At 42.7% G+C, this 23,232-nt stretch overlaps 1 protein-coding gene and 1 long non-coding RNA gene across 2 annotated transcripts in view; one reads left to right on the top strand and one right to left on the bottom strand.

Moving 5' to 3' along the window:
* Positions 1-22,621, bottom strand: part of LOC146352402 (uncharacterized) — a 33,303-nt gene extending 10,682 nt beyond the window's left edge. Inside the window, exons 1-2 of the long non-coding RNA XR_014787719.1 lie at positions 22,538-22,621; positions 5,092-5,210 (exon numbers count right to left, since the gene is read on the bottom strand). This is a non-coding gene — a long non-coding RNA (uncharacterized LOC146352402). The remainder of the gene's footprint in view (positions 1-5,091; positions 5,211-22,537) is intronic.
* ZNF608 (zinc finger protein 608) overlaps positions 22,344-23,232 on the top strand; it is a 155,118-nt gene continuing 154,229 nt past the window's right edge. Inside the window, exon 1 of the mRNA XM_084833977.1 lies at positions 22,344-22,991. The gene's annotated coding sequence lies outside the window, so the exon portion shown is untranslated. The remainder of the gene's footprint in view (positions 22,992-23,232) is intronic.

Genomic DNA, 23,232 nt, shown 5'->3' with positions numbered 1-23,232 from the left:
TTGGACTGCAAGAAGATCAAACCAGTCCATCCTCCAGGAAATAAAGCCAGACTGCTCACTTGAGGGAATGATATTAAAGGCAAAACTGAAGTACTTTGGCCACATCATGAGAAGACAGGATACCCTGGAGAAGATGCTGATGCTAGGGAAAGTGGAAGGCAAAAGGAAGAGGGGGCCGACCAATGGCAAGATGGATGGATGATATTCTGGAGGTGACAGACTCGACCTTGGGGGAGCTGGGGGTGGCGACGGCCGACAGGAAGCTCTGGCATGGGCTGGTCCATGAAGTCATGAAGAGTCGGAAGTGACTGACCAAATAAACAACATACACACACACATGCACACTATAGGGCAGGGGTGGGCAACTTGTAACTGTCCAGATTTTGCTGGGCTGCAACTTCCATCAGCCCTAGCCAGCATAGTCAATTGTTGGAGTTGGAGTCCAACAACATGAATGGCCCTCTCCTGCTCTAGGGAACTGAATTCTGAATATGGGCCTGTCAGCATCATAACTCATTTGGCCCTGAGAGATACGAAGCAGGCAAACTGGCAGTACAAGCTCCTGAGGTTCCCATAATAAAATGTCATTTTATTTTAATTATTCGATGTACATGAATAGCAGTTTAAGGAATTCCTCTGTGAAAAAAGTCATTTTTTTCAAATATTATTCCCTATATTATTCTCTTTTTTCAAATATTATTCTCTCTTTTTACAAATATTTCCTCTATGAAAAATGTCATTATTTTTCATCCTTTGCAAGTATGACTAAAGCTATAATCGTCTGCTCATGTTCCTGAGGGTAAACCATTTCGTGAAGGCAAGTTACAAAGGGACTTACTTCTGAGTAAGCATGCATAGAAAAGGGCTACACAATGCAGAAGTAGAGAGCGAGACATCAAGCAACATAACCCAACGTATGAAGCATGCATGTGCAAAACACAAGCTTTCAGCATGTCCAATGCTTTCAACAGGTATCTTCTAAGGAACATCTCAGATCAATACTTGCTGCTGTGGGTAGAAGTCTTTGATTCCTAACATAATCCCAAGTCTGAAGTTGAACTGTCCTGAAGACTACTCTTCAAAGCTATTTGAAAGTAGATTTCTATTGGCTGACTACACCACAGATGGATATCAATAGCCTTTCTCTGAAAAGGAGGAAAAATTTCAAAAAAAAGAACCAAGGACACAGTTTTCCCTGATTCTGAATAGGAGGTATAATGTCTTTATAATGCAATAATTAAAAGAAAAAAACAATTACGGCAGTCTTATCTGGACCTTGCAGCTGTACTTTCTCATTTTGCATTAGCAGTGTGTGTTGGAAGGTTATGACAAACCATGAAAATTGCATCTTAAGAGGAGTTTTATTTCTTTCCCTATGATTTGATTGAAACAGACAGCTACATTTTGTGTATATATAATTAGGCAGTAAAATAGTCTTTGAAGGCAGATTTCCATTTAGTATGTGAGTCACACACACAACAGGCTTTCATTCAACAGCCAAAGACTGATCTTTTTAATGCCTCAGCTCACTCAACCTGTTTTCTGAATGCTATATCCTGTGGAAGAAAGAGGAAAAAGAGAGAAAACATTGGCGAGTAAGCTTTTAGGCCCAATTTTTCCATCCCAAGCAAAAAAAGAATCTGCAAGCGGAGCAAGTGGACAAGTCTGGGGTGATTTCACCTTACAGCACACTGGCTCAGTCCCCTCCCCCACTCCCAGTTTGTTGGCCGGTGCTGCAATGAATGCTGTACCAGTTCTAGGCGTATCTAATCCCCCTCATAAAAGGCTATTGTAGCAGTAAAACTGAGACCAATGGTTTTTTCATTCACCACCTCTCAACACTCCAAACTAATAGCACTGGGTTTTTCTCTTCGTGTTTTTCTTTTCCTTTTCAATGCATGGTTTCACTTTTCAATAATGATAAAACAAGGAATTTTTTAAAAGAAAGAAGAGATAAGTCACATTTTGTTCAGGAAGCAGTTGTCGTGTTAGAACTCTGCAGTTATCATGGAATACATGATTCACATATTTATTCTATCAGGAAAATATTTTCTTACTGTCTGCGACAGATACAAAAATTGTACTGAAGGTGTAGTGCTTCAGTGTTTGCCCTTACGCTTTCTTAATGCACATCTCTTCCCACTTTGTTCCTTGTCTTCAAGTTGATGAAAAAGGTGATAAACAGATATGCCTACTTCATACCAACAGGTGGCTGAATTGTGGCTGCTTTAAAAGCAACCCACTTAGTACTGAGAAGTGTTTGGGTGCATCCATGTGCCATACTTATAACTCCAGTTTTCACCACACCACTTTAAACCTCCAGAGTTTGGGATAGCATGATGAAAACTGGCAGTTCTGCTGGGCCCTGGGGACAAAACTGTTCATACAGGAGGCAGCCTCTGTGCTGTCGCTTTCAAAGGAGCTATCAGATGGGTGCTTATTTGTATGTATCTGGTCGATACAGACAGAAGACTCCTAACATTAGCAGTTAGAAAACATTGTGCAGCTGTTCCATCTTCTTCTCCTTAACGTGTTTTCTTCATTAAGGACAAAGATGGAAGAAACGGTAAGAAAACACAGGAAGGTCACAAGCAGAAGACATTGCCATCTGGATGCTGCGTGAACTTCTGTAAATGAGGCAGAGTGATGGCACCATAAAAGCCTCACTAGGAACCACCCTCAGAGCCAAACTACATGTTATGCTAATCATGTAGTGTGTAGCTGAGGCTTGTCTTTTGTTTTATCCCAGTGTAAACGAATGTGACCCCAGTTTGGATCAGGGACACTGCACACCAGGAGGGGAGGATTAAACTCCCCCCCACTTTGCCCAAAATTAAAGAAAAAAGTCCTCATTGTGGGACTTGGGGGGGGGGAATGGTGGGGGGAAGTTTTAATCCTCCCCTTTTGGAGTGCAGTGGTCTCCATCCAAAACTAGGCCCTGTACCCTCACAGTAAAGTAAAACAAAATGCACACCTCAGTTATATGCTATGCAGTTAGTGTAACATGTAGTTTGGCTCTAAGACAGGAAAATTAGAGCCAAAACAGGCATTACTTTAAATGTCTGTCTAACAAGTATGGGTGTTTTGTTTTGTTTTTCATTTTTACTCCAGAGTAGGCACAGAGCCCCAAATCTAGATCTTAAGAGCTCCTCTACCCCCATGCTAGGGTCCCAATCTGGATCTTACCTACTCTAAAGTAAAATGAAGAAAGGGAGGAGAGAAACATAGCTGCCAGACACACATTTAGGGAACAATCCTATGGCCGCTAGACAGCAGCTAGACGGCCACAGGATATCTTGTTTTCCAGGAACCGATGTTGGAGCCCACGCTCTGAGGTCGGTTCCTGGAAAACTGACCTGCCCCCACTTCCACTCTACCTCAGAGGCAGCGTGGAATAGCCCCATCATCTGCGCTCACAAGAGGAGCACAGAGAGGCTGAAAAGGGGTGTGTCTGGGGGCGTTCCAGGGCAGGCGGAAATGCCTGTATGACACATCCACTGTGTCGTACAGAAGCCTCCTTCCCCGCTCAGCCGATCCCCTCTGTGCTTCTCCTGCCCTGCATCGGATAGGTGGTTGCCTCTAAGTTCGGAGGCGGACACCTATCTGCATAGGATTGCGCCCTTAAAGTAATGTGCATATGACAGAATCTAGCATTAATGTAAACTAACCAGTTGAGAAAAAAATATTTCAAAGCAGGTTAACAAAACCGTGAAATATACGTATTTAAACATGTATTTAATATACAGACAGATGTTCTATCCATACAGAGCATGTGTAATTTATGCTTGTAAATTATAAATTCATTAACTAGTTCAAAAACAGCCCTCCTTTTAAAACTGGAATGCAAGAAAATCTTGGGCTGCATTAGATTATAGTCTTTAATTCTGACCTTGCAGGATTTTTTTTTCTCCTCAAAGAGGAGGATACAAAAAAGCAGACTATAATAAGCTGGAGCAAATTAGACTGGCTCATATTAAGAAAAGGTTAAACACAGAAGTTAAACTTATCTCCTGCAGGACTACATTGCTTAAACCAGCTCCAAAACTGAACATACCAAACAAGTATTGCTGTAGTTTATGTGTTATCACACACACACACACACACTTTTTAATACAGCACATGTTTTTTCAAATGAGCACTAATATTGAAAAAAATGTTACCATCAGAAGTCACAGGAGAAGAAAATAAATAGAAAACGTGTATTTGTAATGAATTCTGTGTCTTCCGTGTGTTTGACACAAATCGGCAAATATGGCGCAGGATCTAAAGCTGCTTAGCCTTTCCTCTCCAGTTCCTGGGATGCTTTCTGGGGCAGCTCCTAGTGCGATCAGTCATTGCCAGTGGAGGCTGGAGGCTCTGATGTAAGTGGGGTGATAAATTTGCTCCAGGTTTCAGTCAGAACCAGTCAGAACTATAAAGGAGCTATCCAAGGCATGACCAGTTCTGACTGGTTCTGACTGAACCCCGGAGCAGATTCACTGCCCCACTGACATAGAAGCTACTAGCCTCCACTGGTCATTGCCTTTCCGCTGTAAGCTATAAGCAGAACTGTTATTAACTTCTCACATGATTGGAGATATTGTGCTTTTTCTATGCTGCTATGTGTCATCCACACCATTGGGCATGGTGGATACAGGTAGGAAGGCCCAATTCACCTGAGAGGACATTTTAAAAAATATTTTCAAGAGAGAGAGAGAGAGAGAGGTACTAAAACATTCATTTAAGCATGATTGCCTGATTTCAGGCAATGAAATATCAAAGCATAAATTGTTTAAGGTGCAGTTTGATTCGAAAGTGTAAATCAGTAATGTTTCATGGGGGAGGCGGGGGAACATGTTGCTGAAATGGTAGTGGCCAGGAAGGTGTCATTAAAAAGATCAACGGTTCAATGAGCACTATTATGCTGCTCTTCCATTTAAGTGCTGCTGCACAAATATTTTAATATTTATTTAAAATTATAGCCAAAAGAAAAAGCATTTTAGAACTAATTAAAAGACTGGATATATATAAATAAATAAAAATAAATAGGGTGACAAAATGGTGCCTATAAAAAGGTTGTCGTGAAGGCATGCTGGGTGGGGATAAGTTTACCTGCCAGACACATCCCTGTACATGTTCATCCCAGTTATGATGAAACCACGTCTCTTAGAAGAATGGAAGAGTAGCATGAGGAATGATCTACATTCCCCAAAAGTCAGGTTTTCTGCGATCTGAGAAAAGATGGAAGATCTAATGAGAAAACACAGGCAGACAATGATTTAACCATGTGGAAGCACTCTGGTGTCATGGGAAGGTGACAGGAAGCAAAGGCTCCCAGAAGACCTATGTCTTTTAAAGGCATAATCTATACCACTGTAATTCTCCATACAGAATGTGGCCACTCATACGCTGGAGACAAATATATTTTTTCAGAAAGCATCATCATCATCTCAAATTGTTATAACTTGCCCTTCTTCCAAAAGGTGCACATAGCAGCTTACAATATGAATAAAACAAATATCAGCAAAACAACAGTAAAATCCTACTATTACAATAAAACAATTTAAAACGCATCACTAGCCTAACCTAAAAACATCAAAACCAACAAGTCAGGAGCCAAATGCTTCTGTAAATAACAAGGTATTTAATTTACATTTAAAAGTATTCACAGTAGGAGCTAATCACATCTCTCCTGTTATGGTATGATAGGGCCATTTTGCCCATGGTATCTAATTTTTTCCCTGTCCCACTATTATCTCTAGTCAAACAGGTTTTGTAGGTTTTAGTGGGACAAAAGAATGACTGTCATTCTACCAGGGGTAGGCAATCTTTGTGAGCCTGTGAGCACATTTGGAAATCGGATAAACTGTCCTAGGCACCACCACAAAACGGCTGCCGTGGGAAGTGTAGCTAGTCATGAATGCAGTCACTTTGAAGGCCAGAGGCATTGATAGGGAATAAAGATTCCAGCTGCTGGATGCCCTCACTTTGCTTTGAAGTGATTCCCAGCTGCCGGTAAGAAAATGTGCTTTTTAAAAAAAATATATTTTTAAGTGGGGGTGGGTTAGGGCACTTTGGCAGGTGCCGGGAAAACTGTCCGGAGCTTCATTGGTGCCCATGGGCTCCATGTTGCCTACCCCTGGTGGGCGTGATCTGTAACATGATCTGGCTTTATCATATCACTTTCTGTTCTCTGGAAAATTATGTTTGTGTCCAGCCATAGTTATCCTAGCTAGACACCCACCTTACTGCCAATCTCTCCAGTTTCTTACTGACATTTTTCAGAAGGTTGGCAACAGAGAATGTGATGATGAGACTATTTGCATGATGCCAAGAAATCCCTTCCATTGCCTTTGCTTCTAATAGCAACAGTAAGTTGATACGACACAACCATCTTCTCACACTATCACATACCACAAACCTTGTCATCACTTTTGCTCATGGAGGAAGGACTGTACCTTAGACAGAGCACATGCTTTGCATGCAAAAGGTCCCAGGTTCAGTCCCTGGCATCTCCAGGAAGGGGTGGGAAAGATTCCTCTCTAAAATCCTGGACAGCTGATGCCAGACAGTGTAGCTAATCAGGCCTGGCCACAGGCATCCTGCCCCTCAAGCGAGGAGGCAGTGCCACCCCCGTCACTGGTGCTGCCGCCCCGCTTGTTCTGGAGGATGGCAGCAGCAGCGGCACCTCCTCCTCCCCCTCCCTCCTCACCAGTCACAAAGGCCTCTTGGCAGTCAGCCAAAATATTACAAGAGGTCCCAGCCACAGGCATGGCGGGCCCTCTTATGATATTTCGCCTGACTCTCCCAGGAGCCCCCAGCAGCTGGGAGAAAAGTTTAAGTGGCTGGCCAAGAGACCAGCTGGTGAATAGGGAGGCAGGTGGGTACCAGAGGCAACAGTGCGGGGAGGGAGCAGCGGGCCCTGATGCGCCAGCCTCATCCCATGTAATTGTAGGACTGGCCCTGCGGCTAATAATGAGCTAGATGGACCAATTGTTTGACTCATTATAAGGCAGCTTCTTATGTATGAGACTTCTACATGCCTTTCTTTTTTTATCACTGAACAAAAAACTAGACCATGCAGACATCATGACTTCAACATCATCAGCCTTCTCCCCTCCTGTTTCGACACCCCCCAACACACACGCACACACGGCATACTTTTTGTAACATTTTGCCTGATGAATAAATCTGGAGATCTCAGGGGGTTGCACTTGAACATTTCCAGGACCTTTTAGTTGGCCTGACAAAGGCATTACACGAATATGGATTTTGGATCTTTTTTATACAAATGTAAAAAAAAGAGTAAAACAACAACAACAACAACCATTTCTCCCTGTCTCCCAAGATAGGTTCTCCATTTACTGATCCTGCACTCTAGAAATCCCTATTCCTATATCCCTTCCCTTTGACATTAGCCTTCTGAATAATAAAGCAATCTAATCTTACACGTCAAGCCTGTTTAATTCCCCTGTGCTCGTTTGTTATCTTCAAAAAAACCGGCACCCAGCCCATTGGCCTTTATACGTCACCCCTCTTCAATACTATTAGTGGTAACGATGCTACCTCCATAAAATATTGTAGCTTCATCTATCACTTAACATACAGTTGTCTTGGAAGCACTTATAACACTTCCAACAGAATCTATAGATTTAAACAGAATCTATATAAGAAAAGTGTGTGAATTCATTTAGATGTAGCAAAATATTAAAAGACATTTATTCACACGTATTTTAAATCACATCGGTTTAAGAAAAATATAATATGTAATTCACTTTTGTTCTGGAAATTTACAAGATTGTAATTTTGTAAATTGTACAAGATCGGAAATTTACAAGATTTACAGTTATTTACATTTGTAGTATTTATGTGAGAGTTAAGATGGCAGAAGACATTGTACAATTTAGCCTTGATGTGAGAATTGTATTGGGATAATATATGTTATGGTTTGAAATCATGGTATATATCAATATGTCCAACTCCCGTCTCCACATCTTCTGATGACAGCTTCTGCTGGTGGCATGCAAAGGAAGGGAAAGATCAATAGCTCAGTTGTAGAGTACGTCAGGTGGGTCTAATTTTGGTGGGTCTGGGGATCCATTCTGGGTTTTAGCCAGAACCAACAAGAACTCTAAAGGAGCTATCCAAGGAGCTAAACCCATTTTGTTGTGAACTGCCCAGTATAGAAATCTAATAAATCAATAAAATAGGGTTCACCACTTTGGTTAGCTCCTTTAGAGTTCTGGCAGAAACTCAGAAGGGATCCACAGCCTCACGGAAATCGGAGTCACCAGTCTCCACTGAAGTACGTGCTTTGCAGGAAGAAGGTCCCAAGTTCAGCGCTTAGCATCTCCAGGAAAAGACTCCTGACTGAAAACCTGGGAGGTGTTTTTACCAGCGATTTACTCCGAGCTGGCTGTGTGTTGAGGTCATTAGGGATAGATGACATCCTCGCCATCCAGCAGCCACCCCAGAGTTTATCAGGGGAAAACTGGATTTCCTGAGACTGCTTAATGTCCAATTCTTTTCCTCAAGTCGGGTTCTCCCTGGTATAGTTGCTGTGTCCCCCAGTGCCTGCACTGACCTTGGGTATGCCAGCCCTGCCCAGGGGTGTGCCTTTAACCCTGACCCTAGTCAAGGGGTGTTTCCTCCCATTGTGCTGAATGAGGCTTGCCCTCTTAATGCCCACAGAACTTACAGAGAACCCCCTCAATTGACAAGGCACAGTGCGATCTCAAGGCTCTGATTCTCCTTTGTTTGGTTTATTGCCTGAGGAAGAAACTTCGACCCTAGTTATAGAGATCCTGAGGGTTAAAATGGTGGCTGGTTTCTGTCTTTGTGTTTACTGCTCTCTTTCCCACAACAAACCCATTAGTGTCTCCTCAGAAGTAATTCTGAGGCTTGCTCCTGAAATGCAGGTGCATCTGGACTTTGAGGGGAAAGGAGAAAGGGGGGAGAGGGGGGGACGCCTCTCTTACTGGTTGAGCATCCCCTGCCAGTCAGATGACTCCAACCCCCACCCCCACCAGGAAGCAAGTTCTGTGAAGTGATTTTTACTGCTGCAGAGAACCTGCTCGTGGAGCCCTGCTTGCAGCAAAGCTGTTTCCTTTTAAAAAATCCGGTACTCCTCCATTAGCGTCTACTTCCGGTGTCGTGGAAATGGCCCTGTACAGCAGCTGCCAATCAGTGACCCAGTTTGCACATCTCAGCAGCAAATCACAGGTCATTTAACCCATGATTCATGGGGATGCACACCACCTGCAAGCCACTTCCAGTTTCTGTAAACAACCTCCAGTTGGCCAAGAATCCAGCAGTTAACACATGGTTTGTTGTTGGGTTAACCGCTGGGTTGCTTAGCCCCTAAACAGCCATTGAACTGGGTTTGCATGTCACACCCACAACCTCTGATCAGGTGAGTGGAGCTTGTTTAAAAAAAACAGAAGTGGCTCATGCACAGCACGCATCCTGCCAAATTGTTGGTTAATTAATTAACCATGATTTCCTACTGTGACATGCAAACTGGCCCAGTGTATCCAGTATTGAGCTAGATACACCAGTATTCATGTGAACATAGCCTTGATTTGCTCTGCAGTGATAAAGTTTTCTTCCATACCCGCCCCTTCCTACAGAATTAACATTGTTTATTCACTCAATTATTAGAAAGAATCCAGCCAGCTTCACTGCCAAACTGTTGCATTCCAGTGTTTCCCATGTTGTCATCCTGTCTTTCAAAAGATCTGTGGTTGGATCCAGTATTATGCTACCACAAGTGAAGGCTACCGCTCATGGAATGGGACTTCCACATTCTCTCCGCCCTCCTGCACCCGCCCCCCAGCATCCTCCAAATCTGCTCCAGAAGTTTGGGGGACCTCCAGAGGACCCTCTGAAGATTTGGAGGGTGAGGGGGGTGGAGCTGCAGGGGGAGGAGAGGACGCAGTTACACATTCCACAAGGGGTAGCCTCCGCAGAAGAGCGGCACTTTGCTTTGTATCATGTCAGTGTTCCAGTTAAAAGATAATTAATTTAGGGTGCAATCCTAACTAGATAGGTGGCCGCCTCTGAACTCGGAGGCGACCATCTATCCAAAGCAAGGCAAGAGAGGCATGGGGGGATTGTTCCCTCAGCCCCTCTCCTGCCTTGCTGTTTTTCACTAGTCAGCCGTTTTCGTTTGTCTAGGTGCAGGGGGGCTGTCTAGGAGAGGAAGCTGCCATACGACACATTAGATGTGTCATACGTGCAGCTCCGCTCTCCCCACCCTAGAACGCCCCCTCAGAATGCCCCTTTTCAGTCGCTCTGCGCTCCTCTTGCAAGTGTGGAGGATGGGGCTTTTCCGCGCTGCCTCAGGGGCAGCACGGATGAGGGGGGAGGTCAGTTTTCTGGGAACTGACCTTGGAGTACAGGATCCGAGGTCAGTTCCTGGAAAAGAGCATATCCTATGGCCCTCTAGACAGTGTCTAGCGGCCACATGATTGCTCCCTCTGAAAGTCTTAAATAATGAAATGAAAAACAGGGACAGGGAACCTGGTGGGCACCAAGAGAGGTGTCTGCAGGTACATTGGTGCCTCATGGACACCAGGTTGGAGACCCAAGAAATAGGCAGTGGTGTACTTTTTAAAGTGCCAAATTCCTATAGGTTAACTGTCCTGGATAGCCATGAGTGTGTGACTACTGTTAGGAAGTCTACTACAGAAAGAAGCTGGCACATCTTCTCTCTCTTCCCACCCCGTGCCTCCTTTCTGGGTTTTTGATGTTGCTCTCTATTTTTTCTTCTTTGGGGGTGTGGGAGGGACTTCAGGCAGACATGAAAAACAAGCGATCTGGAAGATGCTGCGATCTGGGGACCTTTCTGAAGATTTTAATGATAATCATAATGATAATATTCAAGCAAAGAAACAAGTAAAGGAACATGAAAACAACCGTTTTAAATTCAGGCACTTTAAGAGAACTAGCTCCCACAAAGCCACCGAGATATGTCCACAAAAAGAGTTTATGTATTTATTGCTTCCAGGTCATTGTATTTAAAGTAGGGCTCAACTTCTTTCAAAATCCAGAACAGCTTGTTTACAGAGAAGGCTCTTACAGAGAAGCAAATATGAACAAGCCATGACCTATCAGCTTCCTTTAAATTAACCAGGACAGCATGCAGACATGCCTGTACAGTTTTCAGAGACTTGAACATTAAGCCCTGAGGATTAGCCAGTGAGAAGCCACAAAAGCACACTTCTGTAATCATGATTGGTTGTTGTATACATGAAGCCTTATAAGATGGAAATGCCACAAATAATATAGACAACTTTCTAGCTTTTAAAGGGCTTTTTACACTTACTGTAGAACTGAAACATGGCCTAGAAGCAAACTTATCAATCATTCGATATGATTGCTAATAATAACAACTAGTAAGAAGGGGAAATGTTTTCATGACCAACTGATCTTAATTATCATCATTTTTATTGTAGAAGTGGCAATTACCTCCAGTTCAGCATTGCTATTCCTCAGTGCAACAGCTACTCTAAAGCATGTGGACTAACAGTACAACCACTCAATTACAGCCTTACTCGTCTATTTTCCCTATTTTCCTTCCCCCACAACGGAAAGGAGCTGAGATGAGACAGCCATTTATGCTTTATTAACAACATGTTGCTGCTAAATATGCAGTAACGACATGTGCCTACTAATATGCTCAGGGTAATTGTGCGTTTTAGAAAACAGCATGGTTCAAAATCTGCAGCCATTAAAGTAGGCTTATTTTTCCAGAACAACTACCCATTTCCATTAAATATTTTCTGAATTATCAGAATGTGGTGGGGTGGAGTGATGCTATTTCACCCCTGTCAGTTTCAGTTACAAAAACATTTGTTCAGTAGACTATCCTTCTGTAACATTAGGATTGTGTAATACAGATAAAGCAGAAGCATGTTTGCAATCTCACCCAGTGACCATTCCTTGGCGAGCTAACAGACTAACTATTCAGAAGCAATCTTCCTCAGGCTGAATTTATGTGCTGACCGTAGCAGATCGCTTCCCATAATACCCCTTCCCCCACCCAGTGTTAAATACAATCTGTCTCCCACTCACTGTAATAATAATGTGCAAATGACTGTAATTTTGCAGACATGAAACAGCCTAAAGTGAAACGTGTCTAAACAGAGGTCGATTTTGAAAAATTGGAGCTATTAACCAAATAAGTAAAATATATATTGTTTAAAAAGAAAAGAAAAATCTGGCAGTGACCTATGTTAGTATAAGTTATTTACCCACCCCACCCTCCCGAAACCCCCAACCACCTCAATTTTGCTTTTTCTTTTTTTTTTACATATATTAATGACTGTGGGAAGCATTGACTGGAGAGAGGGAGTAGACAGGCCCTGGAGTTGCAAGCCAAAGGATGATGAAAAAAGCAAAAGTGTAGGAAGAAAAGTGTTGGCATTAATTCATCCATGAGTGGTTGTAGCTAGAATATCTATGACAGACTCTGTCAATCCAGAATTATTATTGGTATTTAGTCATCACAGAAAATGTGGTCTGTATGTTGCTTTAGAAAACATTTATAAGATCAAGAACATACTCTACCCTAACTACTGTAACATGAAATTATTTCTAAGAATAATAATTTTGCACTTTTCCTACATTATCTCTGTGATCTTTACAACAACCTTATAATATAGGCCAGTATTATTACCTTATACTGCTGACTGGGTGAGGCTCACAGCTCATACCCTTAGCTGCAACCCTCTACCAGAGAGGCTGCAATCTTGTGTACACTTACGTCTGAGTAAACATGCATAAGATTGGGCTGTAAGGCTGTAATCCTACGTACACTTAGTAAGGGGTACATTCCAGAGAAATCAATGGGGCCTAGTTACTTTGAAGGATATGGCTTCAAATTTAATTTAACTGCAGGTTGGTAAAAAAAACAAACCCACACCCATTATTTTCACAACTAAGCCAGGAAACCAGCACCACAAAGCCATTCCAAAATAGTTTACAATGCTCAGAACTGTATGATTATTGCTGGAAATGTTTACAGTGATCCGCATTTCTCTAATCAGTAGCCTTTCCTTGTTTGGAAATACCCACTTTTCAAGCACTTACTTTTGTTAGCATAGTGCTGGGTATTCTGAGACTGCCTGTGTGGGAGGACCTCCTAAGACTTGACACAACAGCCTTTATTTACATTGCAACTGCACTGCTATAAACAGAGCGATTCTCAAGATTTTTTTCTTCTCACTCCCAGGAAGCATTCCATTTTATAGAATCGCAACACTACACTTGTTTAAACTGCTTCAAGAAGTGTTTCTCAAACTTTTGAACTCTCTCCTCCCCAGAACCAGTTCTAAATTTACTCTAACTTTTTCTTTTCTCAATCCACCACAAACCTTCAGTTCTGTGGTGGAATGCACAAAAATGCTCTCATGAAGTTTAAGTCCTATGCATACAGTTCAATTCTGTATTTGTGGAATTTACGTACTGGGCTGGTAAGGCAACACTGACATTTGAAGAGGAATTAGAACGAAACATTTGAGCTCCTCTTAAAATTGCACACGTAGAAGCGCTACTTCTCTTGAATCCCGTTTATTGCAAATAAGGGTTCATCCATACATTTCCCATAAATCCAGGCTGAATCAGTGACGATCCACTGCAAGGAGAGGCATTCAATCACCTGTCCTTTCCCCAAGCAAAGGCCCAGATTCATTTCTGAATCTTGTTCTCCTCCATCATCCTCTGCTTGTGGTTTTCTCCATGATTTTGCTGGAGGAGTACAAAAAGCCAGGCATCACACAACTCTTTCACTGTTATCAAAATATATCTTCAACACAAAAATATCGCTTGGGTTGGGTGCAAAACTTCAACCCCCTTGAGGAATCTATATTCCTCCCCCCCAAAAAAGAGATTATTTTGACAGAAGGTACGTTTATTAATTTCATCATCAGTTGACTTACTCCACCATAGAGTCATGGGATTTCCCAGTGTACACAGGGAGGTCTCCATTTATCTTTAATGGAGGTAGCAAAAGGATGCAATCCTAAACACAGTATCAAACGGTGTTCTTCCACCAGCAGAACAGACTCTGCTGGCGGATAGAACTTCCTCTCCCCACTGTAGCCCTCTGTATACCCCTGAAATCTACTCTGGAGGGTTTGTGTATGGGGGACTGCCAGGGGGAGGAAGGGAAGGGAATCCCATCTTGCATGAGTGGGAAGTCTGTTCATGTAACATTGGATTAAGCCCTAAAGCCAAATTCTTACATTGAACAGCACCTCACACTCCCTCCAGCATGGCTGTGATAATTTACGAACCTGTTTTCACTTAATTCTGAATTCCTCTGAAAAATTAATATGTCTGAAGATCAATTAACATGACCATTTTGCACTTTGTGTTGCCTGAATCATTCATTGTGAGCATAAATCACAATTTGGCACACCACTGTAAATATACATAATTTTAGCTGAACTCTTATACACAAAAATCACAATTTGTATTTGTCAAAAATTATTCAAATAGCACGTATGCCACACACACAGTATAACCCAGGCTAAATTAGAATGTAGAATGGCTTTGTGAATACTTCTAAATAAATGTGTTTCTGATGGGGCAAAGTGACCTGAAATAAAGACAGGTAAAAGAATATCCCCCCTTCATGGATCACTGCCTTGTTTTGGCGAAGGGGCTTGCGTAACTCAGTGAAGCCATAAGCTATGCCGTGCAGGGCCACCCAAGACGGACAGGTCATGGCAGAGAGTTCTGACAAAATGTGGTCCACTGGAGAAGGAAATGGCAACCCACTCCAGTATTCTTGCCAAGAAAACCCCATGGAACGTATCACAAGGCTAAAAGATATGACGCCGGAAGATGAGCCACTCAGGTCGGAAGGTGTCCAATATGCTACTGGGGAAGAGCAGAGGGTATTTCCAAGTAGCGCCAGAAAGAGTGAAGCGGCTAGGCCAAACCCGAAAGGACACTCAGCTGTGGATGTGTCTGGCGGTGAAAAGAAAATCCGATGCTGTAAAGAACAATATTGTTTAGGAACCTGGAATGTCAGATCAATGAATCAAGGTAAGCTGGAGGTGGTCAAACATGAGATGGCAAGATTGAACATCGACATTTTGGGAATCAGCGAACTAAAATGGACAGGCATGGGCGAATTTAATTCAGGTGACCATCATATCTACTATTGTGGGCAAGAATCCCTTAGAAGAAATGGAGTAGCACTCATAGTCAACAAAAGGGTGGGAAAAGCAGTACTGGGGTACAATCTTAAAAATGATAGAATGATCTCAGTACGAATCCAAGGCAAACCATTCAACATCACAGTAATTCAAGTCTATGCCCCAACCACTGAGGCCGAAGAAGCTGAGGTTGATCGGTTCTATGAAGACCTACAATACCTTCTAGAACTAACACCAAAAAAAGATGTCCTCTTCATCATAGGGGATTGGAATGCTAAAGTAGGAAGTCAAGAAATCACCGGGATAACAGGCAGGCATGGCCTTGGTGTACAAAATGAAGCAGGACAAAAGCTAATAGAGTTTTGCCAAGAGAACATGCTGATCATAGCAAACACTCTTTTCCAACAGCACAAGAGGCGACTCTACACATGGACGTCACCAGATGGTCAATATCGAAATCAGATTGATTATGTCCTTTGCAGCCAAAGATGGAGAAGCTCCATACAGTCAGTAAAAACAAGACCTGGAGCTGACTGTGGCTCAGATCATGAGCTGCTTCTTGCAAAATTTCGGCTTAAATTGAAGAACGTCGGGAAAACCACTAAACCTTTCAGGTATGACCTAAATCATATCCCTGATGAATATACAGTGGAGGTGAGGAATAGATTTCAGGGATTAGACCTGATAGACAGAGTGCCTGAGGAACTATGGACGGAGGTCCGTAACATTGTTCAGGAGGCAGCAACGAAATCCGTCCCAAAGAAAAAGAAATGCAAGAAAGCCAAGTGGCTGTCTGATGAGGCTTTACAAGTAGCTCACGAAAGAAGGGAAGCGAAAAGCAAAGGAGAAAGGGGAAGATATATCCAACTGAATGCAGAGTTTCAGAGAATAGCAAGGAGAGACAAGAAGGCCTTCTTAAATGAACAGTGCAAAGAAATCGAGGAAAACAACAGAATGGGAAAGACTAGAGATCTCTTCAAGAAAATTGGAGATCTCAAGGGAACGTTTTGTGCAAAGACGGGCATGATAAAGGACAAAGAAGGCAGGGACCTAACAGAAGCAGATGAGATTAAGAAGAGGTGGCAAGAATACACAGAAGAACTATACAGGAAAGATCTGAATGTCCCTGATAGCCATGATGGTGCTGTCACTGAACTTGAGCCAGACATCCTAGAGAGTGAAGTCAAGTGGGCCTTAGGAAGCATTAGTAACAACAAAGCGAGTGGAGATGACAGTATTCCAGCCGAGCTATTTAAAATCCTAAAAGATGATGCTGTTAAAGTGCTGCATTCAATATGCCAACAAATCTGGAACACTCAACAGTGGCCACAAGACTGGAAAAGGTCAGTTTACATCCCAATTCCAAAGAAGGGCAACACCAAAGAGTGTTCAAACTACCGCACAATTGCGCTCATTTCACATGCCAGCAAGGTGATGCTCAAAATCCTACAAGCTAGGCTTCAGCAGTATGCGAACCGAGAACTACCGGAAGTACAAGCTGGGTTTCGAAGAGGCAGAGGAACTAGAGATCAAATTGCCAACATTCGCTGCATCATGGAGAAAGCAAGAGAATTCCAGAAAAACGTCTATTTCTGCTTCATTGACTACGCTAAAGCCTTTGATTGTGTGGATCACAACAAACTGTGGCAAATTCTTAAAGTGATGGGAGTACCAGACCACCTTACCTGTCTCCTGAGAAACCTGTACGAGGGTCAAGAAGCAACAGTAAGAACCAGAGATGGAACAACCGATTGGTTCAAAATTGGGAAAGGAGTACGACAAGGCTGCATATTGTCACCCTGCTTATTTAACTTATATGCAGAGTACATCATGAGAAATGCCGGGTTGGATGAATCAGAGGTCGGAATTAAGATTGCCGGGAGAATTATCAACAACCTCCGATATGCAGACGATACCACCCTAATGGCAGAAAGCGAAGAGGATCTCAAGAGCCTCTTGTTGAGGGTGAAAGAGGAGAGTGCAAAAGCTGGTTTGAAACTCAACATTAAAAAAACTAAGATCATGGCATCTGGCCCTATCACTTCCTGGCATATAGAAGGGGAAGAAATGGAAGCAGTGACAGATTTTACTTTCTTGGGCTCCAAGATCACTGCAGACGGTGACTGTAGCCATGAAATTAAAAGACGCTTGCTCCTTGGGAGGAAAGCTATGGCAAACCTAGACAGCATAGTAAGAAGCAGAGACATCACCTTGCCAACAAAGGTCCGTCTAATCAAAGCTATGGTTTTCCCAGTAGTAACGTATGGCTGTGAGAGCTGGACTATAAGGAAGGCTGAGCGCCGAAGAATTGATGCTTTCGAACTGTGGTGCTGGAGAAGACTCTTACGAGTCCCCTGGACTGCAAGGAGGTCAAATCAGTCCATCCTAAAGGAAATCAACCCTGACTGCTCATTGGAAGGACAGATAATGAAGCTGAAGCTCCAATATTTTGGCCACCTAATGCGAAGAGAAAACTCCCTGGAAAAGACCCTGATGCTGGGAAAGACTGAAGGCAAAAGGAGAAGGGGACGGCAGAGGATGAGATGGCTAGATAGCATCACGGATGCAATGAATATGAACTTGAGCACGCTCCGGGAGAGAGCGCAGGACAGGAAGGCCTGGCGTGCTATGGTCCATGGGGTCACGAAGAGTCGGACACGACTGAACGACTGAACAACAACACAAAAGAATATCCAAAGTACAGTTCTCAATTCACATATGGCATGGAGTGTAAACAGCACATTTCAAACAAACAGTTGAGTAGTAATATCCTTGGATCACAACAATTAAATTAGGCTACAATCCCATGCACACCCTCCTGAGAATAAGCCCCATCGAAAACAGTGACCGGGTTCGGACGACACACTGTGGCTTTCTGTGGGCTGTTCAATGACAACCCACGGTGCTCATGGGTGCCAGGTTACGTTATGCAACCCTTGCTTAGGCGTTGTGTTGTGCGAACCTGGCAAACAGAGGGTATGTAAGGGTTAAACAACTGGCACATAACCCCAAAACAAAGCATGGGAGATGTGAAGGTTGCATATTCAAAATCCCCCTCCTGCACATGCCGCAGCCTCACCTGTTGTCTTGTGAGAACAGTATCAGTGTATCTTACTGCTAACTAAACATGCATAGGATTACATTGTTAGTTTGTATTAGTCATCATGACTGACACAGGATTCCAACAACAGTGCAGAAATGTCCCAGCCATTGTTTTAAACTGCAATGGGATCTGCCTTCTATGACAAGAAGGCAGTGGAAAATCCACTGATGGGGGGGGGGAATCCTCCCTACATGACTGCTCACGCCATACAGCAGGGTCTCCTGACTCTTTGTGTAGCATTTGCAAGGGGTTGAAGAGACTGCAGTGGGAAGGAAGGGGCAGGGAAATCCATTTCCATCAGCACAGTTGACCCAGCCCAACATAAACCTGGATGCAACCCTATGTAGATATGTGTGTGTGTGTGTGTGTGTGTATATATATATATATATTTCCTGCAGCTTAACAAGGGCAGTCCTTTTAACAAAAGAATTTTAGGGCAAAAGGACGATTAAGGAAATTTGGTCTGTAATACTGAACCCCCATGTTGTGCATAGTTGTAAGCCTCTTTGAACTCAATAGGATTTATGAGCATGCAAAGTAGCTACGGACTATAGCCTTAGTAAAAAGCAATATTTAGTCAGGCAAATGTCTTCTTTTAAGTGTTACTTCCAGAAATGAAGGCGGCTCATATGATGTTTACTCATCCACAAATTTTACACTAAACATCCTTCTGATATCCTGAATTAAACACTAATGCACGTAGTTTGCTCAGCTGGACGCAACCCATTATCATTTTGTGCTGCACATTGCAAATTTCATGCTTTAACTTTTAGAGAAAACTGTTATCTGTTCAAATATTTCTTTAAAAAATGCACTCTGGATTCCCACGGGGTTTCACATTATGGCAGCAAGAACAAAATCTTTGACGTGAGCTATAAAAGAGACATGCAGTATGTCCGATTAAACAATGATTTCTATTAAACAGCATGCCTCTATTTAATGCTTTATAATGCGCGGCCATTGGGAGATATTGGGTATCACCCAATAATCGGACATTTGATTATTGAATGTTCTTTCAAGCCTGCTCAAGCCAGTCCTGTCTGGAAGCAAAAGGGTCTTCTGTGCAGGAAAGGTGGGGGAAGGGCTGTCCTTGCTGAGCTCAGTTGAGTTCTGCAAATACAGACTTTCCCGTTTTCTGACACTGGAATGTACCTCTGCTTTAATACACTCCTGGATCTAAATGCAAAACAAAATGCAATTCTTGATGAGTTGCTTCACTGAAAGGAGGTTAACTGGGGGGACGGAGCAGCTGAAAATAATTGTATTCTCACTGATGTGTTCACGTGGTCGATAAGTGGTTTCTTGCTATTCCAGTTCACTGCACGCGGCAGTAAATCAACAAGCTGGAAACAAAAGGGTTACTCCTTTCCATAATAAACATCGAACTGTCCTACTTAAGCCATAGTGTAAAAATGAGCAGAATATAAAATATGGGAGGAAAGGACGAACGGCGCAGGCTGAGAAAGGGCGATAATACGGCAAAGCGGGGTGCGTGGGTGGGGGAAGGGAAGGCTGTCTCTTGTTATCCTTTGAGATGCCTGCATCAGCTCCAGTAAAATGCTGAATAATGCTCACACATCTGTATTAAAAAGGATCTAGAGGCAGTGTCAAGTTGTTACAAATATTCAGCGAAGGGCCATTTGGAAAAACGATAGATGAGATTTTCAATTGCTCCTTGGAAAGACACACAGGGAAGCCATTACTTGTGGTTTTGTAAAAAAAAAAAAAATCCTAAGAAAAACACCGAAATTAAATGAATGAGGGAGTCTTCCTCTTGCTCACTGTAGGAGATATGGTGCGGTCCAACTCACCCCCTACCTGATCCTTTAATTTAAATAAAATGTATAGGCTAATGCCGTAATTGAAATGGGAAACATGATTTGTATCTTGCTGGAGCAGGAGACTGCCTATTGGAGCACTCAAAGTAGTCTGGTGATTGCAAAATACAAGGCTTTCTATGTGTGTGTGCATTTCTCAACCCCTCCGGCAGCTAAGAGGAGCAGCTATCCAATCAGAGAGCCCAGTTTCATAAAAGCTGGCCTCTGATTGGACAGATGGGAAAAGGGCATTGGGAACAAAGAAAAGTCCCTTTCAGGTACAGAGTCTAGGCTTGCTTCACACTCTCCCTTCTCTCCAGTTCTGATTTCTGCTGCTCGCTGTTGCAGCAAAGGCAGCTGGTTTCTGTAGCGTGTTTACGTATGCTGCGTGTCTCTGTGTGCGAGAGACTGTGTGTATGTGTTTTAAAGGATTTTTTGGTACTATTTTTTCAACAAAAGCATTTTATTTTAAAGGTTCATGAAATCTGGTGCTCTTTTCGTCCAAACACCCCCCCATAAATCTGTTGAAGAAATATAGATTTTTTTTCTTCTCAAAATAACAATAATAAAAATCGGCTGCAACAAAAACACACTCAATGCAGTTGTAGAAGGAAAAGGTCAACTCGAGTCAATACAGATCGTAAGTACGGCTGCGTGGTGTATCTATAGCACTTTAGAGGGGATATCTCTATATTTTCATATGCAAAGGGGAGCGAGTGTTAAGAAATGTGTGCATCGGAACGAAACTGGTATATTTGGGTTTAAAAATAAAATGAATTCACGATCAAGGAATATTTAGGAGAGCGTTGCAGTTTTCTCACACAAATCATCCTTAACGTGCACTTGAAGAGAGAGGGGTGAGGGGAGGGGGCGCGTTAAAGGATATTAACTTTTGGGGGTTTTAACTGACCAAGCGGGGGAAATAAAACTTGACAATTATAGACCAGTCTGCATATCGCCTTGCCCCTTTCTTGACAACCTGTCCTAAAATGATCAAGGAGTTTCGTTAAAGAAAACAGAGTGAGATTAATTTTTTTGTGTTCTGTCAACATGCAAATAAACAATGTAATGCTGGAACTGGGGCAGGAGGACGCCCATGTGTTTTTGGTGCAGTGAGCATTTTTCCACCACCCACCACCATTAAAAAGACTATTCCCCTCCCCCGTCTCTCTCTCTCTCTTCTCTCTCTCTCTCTCATATGTTACCTCAGACTGCCGTGGCCCATTAAAGAAAATATTAATTTGAACGCCATGATACGTTTTGTTGCGCAGGATAGAAGCATTAAAAAAATAGCCATAAAACGATGTTTCTCATCTCGTATCTCTTACGAAATACAGATTGCACAGAACTCGAGGAAAGGGGTTAGATTTGAAGGTATTTCTTTCCCTGTGTGTGTGCGCGCGTGTGCAACATACGCTTTGCAATCGTGGCTAGCGCATTTCGCCCAGTCTTTAACTCCAGAGAAACCCGTTCTCTGGGAGCGGTGCTTCAGATTCATAACTTGTAGCTATGCCTGCACCAGAGGGAGAGAGAGAGGGAGAGAGAGAGAGAAGGAAGGGAGAAAATAGACCTTATTTTTTTTCTTTCTTTTTCTTTTAAAGACCAGATCAGTATTTTCTTGATACGGTTGTCACCCATTTTTTGTTCTCACGACAACCAATTGAGCCCTTGATCCTCACGTGATGTGAAAGGCTTGAACTGTAACAAAATCGCTCCTTTTAGGTGGTTGGTTGTTACTAACTCGCCCATCCCCCCTCCCTCTGTTCTCCCCTAACATACATTTCCAGCGAACCGACTCTGTAGTTTCCAATCTATCAACAATTCATTACAGCTTTTAGCTTCCAAACGCCAGCTAATTAAAAATACTAAGCCAAGCTCCGAAAGGCGAGGAGGGGGAAAATAAATGGGAAAGATGAACCAGCGTTTGCTGAAACGATTTTGAAAAGGGGGGGGGAGGAAGCACCCTCTGTCCTGAAAACAAGGTCGCCCATTTTATCTCTTTGGACTCTAATTACTGAATTACCCACCACATGACTTACTGACTTTTGAGCTGTCTTTTTTTTTTCCTGGACAGCATCTGGAATTCGATTTTTTTAAAACAAACAAACCTCAAAACTTTAAATGGTGGAAAATCATATGCTTGGGAATATTTGCTTCATTTTAAAAGGCACTCTTGCTTCTGCACTCCCACCAAATGTTTTGATAACTGGTTTATCAGACTCTGATTTCATTCCCTCCCTCCTGTCTTCCTTTTCCTCTCCCCCCACCCCCCAAGTTAGTTCAAGAAGTCAGATCTGTCAGGACGGGAGGAAAAAAATGCCACTTCCCGACTAACAGGCGGAATCCAGCCCAGATTTTCAGTCCTTTCTTTGCCCCCCTCCCTCTCTTTCACTAATTTTCCTCGATGTTAGCACATTCTGCGTTGTAACAACCGGACGCCTGTAGGTTTGTTTCATGGAATCATTACTTACTGATCAGGATGGCTGCAGAATCTGGAACTGAAGACGGGATGTGAAGTTGGGGAAAGCATTTTGCAATTTTTATTTTTTTATTACAATCCCATCTTGGTGCTTGTTCAAGCAAGGGAGAAAAACAAATAGAGATTTTTGGGGGAGGGGGGCTCGAGGCTTCTGGTGTTGTAAATGTGAAATACTTTCTTCCAGCCAGTGAAGTTGTGAGGAACAAAATATTTAAGGAAGAAAACCAAATTTTTAAAAAAGGGGGAAAAGGACCTCAGTTTTGTGTGCCAAAGTGGAAGGAAATGTGTTACTCGACGATTACTCTGGCAGAAATGTTAGTTGGTTTCTACTTCTTGATCACTTGCTCTTTAAGTAGAATGAAATGGGGCACTGAGTTCTTGCTGAGACCAGTGAGGACAGAATTTTGATTTGCTGGCTTAATTTAAAAAATGATAAAGGATTAAAGGTAAGCAATGTGCATAATATGTATGTAAATATTTGGACACTCAGCCATTAGAAATGGCAGATTCCTTTAAAAATAATGTTAGTTAAGCTGTATTAAACACTCATTTGCGGTTAGAGGCCACCTTGGTGTAGATCATTTAAAGTGTATGTCTTAATCAGTTTCCTGTACAGTCAGTAATGCTATATTTAACAGACAGAGCTGTAGGTGACCTAAGAGGACATTAGAAACACTTCTAGATATG

Source organism: Heloderma suspectum, chromosome 2 (assembly GCF_057233095.1).
Source record: "Heloderma suspectum isolate Gila_16-S chromosome 2, 16-S_ref, whole genome shotgun sequence".
NCBI lineage: Eukaryota > Metazoa > Chordata > Lepidosauria > Squamata > Helodermatidae > Heloderma > Heloderma suspectum.
The sequence above is the reverse complement of the archived record's forward strand: the minus strand, read 5'-3'. Positions and strand labels throughout refer to the sequence as shown.